At 39.0% G+C, this 5,864-nt stretch overlaps 1 long non-coding RNA gene across 2 annotated transcripts in view; it reads left to right on the forward strand.

Moving 5' to 3' along the window:
• Positions 1-2,543: 2,543 nt before the first annotated feature.
• LOC122975380 overlaps positions 2,544-5,864 on the forward strand; it is an 11,551-nt gene continuing 8,230 nt past the window's right edge. Inside the window, exons 1-3 of one of the 2 annotated variants that reach the window (XR_006400644.1) lie at positions 2,544-2,579; positions 3,100-3,249; positions 5,038-5,160. This is a non-coding gene — a long non-coding RNA (uncharacterized LOC122975380). Of the gene's footprint in view, positions 2,580-2,990; positions 3,250-5,037; positions 5,161-5,864 lie in introns of those variants that run through there. The other variant, XR_006400643.1, reaches the window with a different exon arrangement.

Consider the following 5,864-nt stretch of genomic DNA (forward strand, 5'->3'; position numbering starts at 1 on the left):
CTTCGGGCTGTTTGTGGGTCACGTGACCGTCACTTGCAGGGACTGTGGATATATTAAGAAGAACAGGGAGGGACTTTGAAGGCAGGTTTGATTGACAGGCCAGTGCAGGACATGAGCAACACATGAGGAAGACCCTCATTAAATAATGATTGTGACATCTGGTGGCGAAAGCTGAACATAGACCTGAAAATAAAAAAGATGCAGCTGAACTTCATTTGAGAGGAGGTTCTTTTTGGACTTTTCTCATTTAATAAGTGACTTTTTATTATTCTACCTCTGTGTTCATTATTAGATGGGTGACATTGTTGGAGCTGTTTATTTAGGATGTTTGGATTTTACATTTATTTGATGTGTTTTAATCATTTGATGTGTTATTTTGTTGCTGTAATGTGAGATATAAGAGCTTCTATATAACAGTGTAGCCCAGTAAACATTTACATGAAAGCATCAGGAGCTACAGGAGAGTTATATGTGTACTTATACACAGGGTGCCATTTGTGTTTTTGAAACATTTTTATTCAGGAAAATGAATCAGAACCACAGTGATTCTATATAGATTATGAAACATATGAGGTTATTTCTCTCAGCTGTTACAGCAACATTTATAAAATAATTATGAAACTTGAACTTGACCACTGCATTTGTAGGAAAATTTTAATCCATTTTTTAAAAAGTAATTCATCAATTAGTGTGATATTTTCACTCTCAGTGATGTGATGTCATGTTCATGTCTTTCCTCATTTGGACACATAGGAGATGTGATCATATACAACAAAACTAAAGGTTTAATGTTAATTTAATATGTCAGAATTAAATCCCCCGACGCTCCTTTCAGTACTGTGGATACTCGGCCAGACGTGTCAATACTCTTAATGTCATTCTTGCAAGTCGCTGTTTAATTCAGCTCTATGTGCAGCAAACTTCAATACTGAATAGAAAATAATCCCATCATGCAACAGCACAACATGCTGTTATCATAAAAATAAACAGGCTACAGTATATGTCTACATGTCAGACTAAGAAAACAGTCTGATGACGGACGTCTGTCTTCTTTTTATATTTTCCTGGGGAGGGGTCATCAAAATTAAGTTGAGAGGTTTTTCTGTGACAGGAAAGTTTTTGAGGACAAACTAACTGATGAGCATCTGATGTGAGATTACACAGTATACATCTGTTACCATGGCAACAGCAGAGCATTTCCTGTCATGTAAAGGACTGACTGTTGCAAAACACTTTTTCTTTTTATCAAATATACGTGTTTGAGTTGCTTCCTGTAACTCTGTCAAACTGTTTCTCACACTTAATGCCCTAAAATCCAGTTTCCTCTTTTCATCACTTAAAGATTGTTAAAATAATCAAACTCCACTCTGACAGCGTCGGACATATTGTCTATCATGTTGTTCATATTCACTCATGAGTGAATTCTTCAAAAAGGCTCCATGTTTTTATTGCTGCATCGTTCCATCAGATGGAAATAATCTACATTTCTGCTGCTGCATCATTTTAGACACATTTCCCCAAAACTCAGAAGACAGTTTGGGTATTTTTGAAAACGTTGGGATCTCATCTAGAATTTAAAATAAAGTCCTGCAAGTTTAAACAAAGTCTGGCTGCACAGCATGAGCTCGTACTGAGGATGATGATGAAGAAAAGGCCAATATCTCAAAATCTGGTGAAATAATTCCAGTGAACTGACGCTTTAAGCTGCGGTTAGAGGCTTCAGTTCTGAGAAGCTGCTCATCACACATACAGTCTTTAAATAGCACAGCGGTTATATGATGTCACCACACAGGATTTCTGGGTATTGAAGTCATTCTGAGCTGCTGTTTTGCATTAACTCTTTATGAACCCATGTGTTGGTTAACTCTATATGAACCAGTCTGTTGGTTAACTCTATATGAACCAGTCTGTTGGTTAACTCTATATGAACCTGTCTGTTGCACTAAAACATAATTCTGGCTCATTTTCATAGTTTTATTTATCATTTCTATCAGTAGTAACAACATCGTACTCAACAAGTTAATATCTAAGATCTGTGAACATGGTGACATCACTAAAAAGACGTCTGATTGGTCAGAAACATGAGCAGTCAGACGATCAGACAGGAAACAAACCAACATGTTAGTTTTCCTTTAACTCTGTATGAAACATCTGTTGAGCTTGTGTTCATGTGTTCATCTCATCTGCTGCTCTTCAGAGAAGAAGCAGAAAGTAGAAGCAGTGAGGTCGAGAAAAAAGGTTTTAAAGTTTCAGACTGACCAGGCAAAGAGAGACGTTTGTTTTTCCTTCATTTTTTGTCTTTTTATGAGGATTATTTTCACCCTAGAATAATTGAGAGTACCTCATACTGCAGTAGCTCAGTTTTCTAGTTACTGTAAATTTAACACATTATTTTCATACACAAATTATAATTGTTTGTAGCATCGACTTCAACATCTGTGTGTTTTCAGTGAGATGAGCTCTGAGCTGCTGCAAAGCCTCACAGTGTTTGTTCAGTTCACAGCTCTGCAACAATATAAATATTAATTTTCTGATTTTCTCTGCAGGACTCCAGGCTGAAGATAAACACCAACCAACAGGTAAAAAGAGAGAATATATCTCATCTGGTCTGGGAACGCCTCTGATCCCCCAGGAGGAGCTGGAGGACGTTACTCGCACCTCCATCAGTGGTGCACAATGAATCCACTTTGGTTTATGAACAAATCTCTCAAAACTGATAACTAATAAAATATGCTAATGTTAGCATTGAAAGGTGAAAATCTAGATTTTGGACATCATCACTGCTCGCTGTAGAGCTGCACACCGCTAATTTCTATAAAATCTATATCAGATCTATTAAATGCAACGCATGGCATTGTGGGATTGTTTGCAGGAAGTAGTGTACATGACATGAACATGACTTTTTTGTTCCATTGTGGATCATTTGAGGCTCTAAATGTTGGATAAATTTACACACAGAATTCACACACTGAAACAAAATGGAGGGTAAATAGAGTGAACTTTGTAGTAAATAGTGAGTGATTTCAGACACAGTCTTAGTCTTGCTTCTATATCTGGTCTCTTGTGTATTGTATCCCACAATCCTCTGTTTTCCTCCAGGTTCTCAGTGTGAAAGCACAGCCAAGGCCAACATTGTGCTGTTGGTCTGTGAATCCAGGAACACCACCTCTGAAGACCATGAAAACATTAAGTCCTTTCTAACTCAAGTAGTCAACAACTTCAACATCGGCCCTGACAAAGTCCAGATCGGTAATAATTTTACTACTACAGTCAATCAATCAATTTTTATTTATATAGCACCAAATCACAACAAAAGTCATCTCAGGGCACTTTTCACATAGAGCAGTTCTAGACCGAACTCTTTAACTTACAGAGACCCAACAATTCCCCCATGAGCAGCACGTGGCGACAGCAGTAAAGAAAAACTCCCCTTTAACGGGAAGAAACCTCAAGCAGACCCCGGCTCTTGGTGGGCGGCCATCTGCTTTGATCAGTTGGGTTGAGAGAGAGAAAGAGAGAGGGAAAGGGGGAGGGGGGACAGAAGGATGCCATCAGGACTGTGAAGGACCGCGAAGGCTCGGCCCAGAACCCAGGGGTTCCTGTGAGATGAGAAAGCACAAAAAACTCCGGGGAAGAAGCCAAGTTAGTGACATGCATTGATGTTACATGAATACATACAGATGGAGAGGAGGAGGAGGAGAGAGGAGCTCAGTGCATCATGGGAAGTCCCCTAGCAGTCTAGGCCTATAGCAGCATAACTAAGGGCTGATCCAAGGCGAGCCTGGTCGGCCCTAACTATAAGCTTTATCAAAAAGGAAAGTTTGAAGCCTACTCTTAAACATAGAGAGGGTGTCTGCACCCCAGACCCAATCTGGAAGATGGTTCCACAGGAGAGGAGCCTGATAGCTGAAGGCTCTGCCTCCCATTCTACTTTTAAAGACTGTAGGAACCACCAGTAAGCTGCATACTGGGAGCGCAGTGTTCTAGTGGGATAATACGGTACTATGAGCTCTTCAAGATATGATGGTGTCTGACCATTAAGGGCTTTGTAAGTTAGGAGAAGGATTTTAAATTCTATTCTGGATTTTACAGGAAGCCAATGCAGCGAAGCTAAAATGGGAGAAATGTGGTCTCTTTTTCTAGTTTTAGTCAGAACACGTGCAGCTGCATTCTGGACCAGCTGGAGAGTCTTTAGAGACTTGTTAGGGCAGCCTGATAATAAGGAATTGCAATAATCCAGCCTAGAAGTAACAAATGCGTGAACTAGTTTTTCTGCATCTTTTAGGGACAGGATGTGATTTTTGTGATATTACATAAGTGAAAAAAGGCAGTCCTTGAGATTTGATTTATGTGGGAGTTAAAGGACATATCCTGATCAAAGATAACTCCCAGATTCCTTACGGTGGTGCTGGAGGCCAGGGTAATGCCATCCAGAGTAGCTTTATCATTAGATAATGTGTTTCTAAGGTGTTTAGGGCCAAACACTATAACTTCAGTTTTATGAGTTTAGTGGCAGAAAATTGCAGGTCATCCAGGTCTTTATGTCGTTAAGGCATGTTTGGAGTTTGTTTAACTGATTGGTTTCATCAATCAGTTACAACTATTCACACTACTGCTCCTGGTACTATTACTACTACTGCTTTTGTATAAAGTACTCAAAATACTAAAATCTTTACACCACAATGTGAAAATATTCAAATACAGGTGCAGCTCCCGAATTACATGTTTAAGCTAAATAACTGCTGTCTGCATACAGCCTCCATTACTGCCAGTTATTTCCCAAAACATGCAGACATATTTTAGCTTTGTAATAACTTGCAGAATTCTCAAAACGTTCAAAATGAAATGTTCAGGTGATACACCTACCTTAAAATTCAGTGCTTCATCTACTGAAACACACATTTATAACTCATAGTAATTATGATTCAGCTTGTAAAACAACAATTATCATTATTCTCATTGTTATTCTCATTATCATTTAAAATCAAAAGCTGGGTCAGTGTGTCAGTTTCACACATTTCTGTGTGTTTTCTGCAGGTCTGGTTCAGTGCAATGACAGATCAAGGATCCAGTGGTACCTGGGCACCCACCAGACCAAACAATCCCTGCTGAAGGCCGTAGCCAACCTGCCAAAGAGAGGAGGAGACGACTACTTCATAGGTAATTTAACAGCAGGCTGTCTGATCCACACCAGCTTTACACTGTGAGGGACTGAGGCAGAGACTCTGATTAGATCCAAATATTTACTTTCTGTATTTAGGTCTGTCAGCGGTGGAAAGAGAAGCTGTTAGTGATCCATATTCTCACTTAAAGTATTTATAGTATAGAATATATTGAATATATCCAGCAATTTGTGAATGAAATTCAGTCTCTTGTCTGATCAAGAAAACTGTGTCTCTGCTAACAAATAACATCTTCAGAACAGACTTCAGATAAACTTAGTAAAAAGTATTTTCATTTATGGTGATTCCAGAAATATTAAAGGAAAATTCTGGTTTATTTGAACCTGATATATTTCCCATAAATGTGGCCATTGTGGCTCTATGTGTGATGCTAACTTTGTTCTCTCAGCTCTGTTACATGATTCCTAACTGGACAGGATGCAAACAAGCAAACATGAGATTGTTTTAGTTTTTCCCTGTTAAGATGTCCTAACCTGCTCCGTGCAACAGTGAACAGGCTAAGTACGGCAAGCCATATGGATCAAAACGTCTAATTTGAAGTTCGCATTAATATGTCTAATTTGTACGTCTTAAGACGACAGTTAACACGTCCATTTTGAACGTGTTAAGTCGTTTTGACCATTAAGGCTTCTGTTCTATTGGTGGACGTCATCATAGCCGCTCCTTTTTGACGTAGGGACG

The sequence above is a fragment of the Thunnus albacares genome, chromosome 23 (genome assembly GCF_914725855.1).
Source record: "Thunnus albacares chromosome 23, fThuAlb1.1, whole genome shotgun sequence".
Lineage (NCBI taxonomy): Eukaryota > Metazoa > Chordata > Actinopteri > Scombriformes > Scombridae > Thunnus > Thunnus albacares.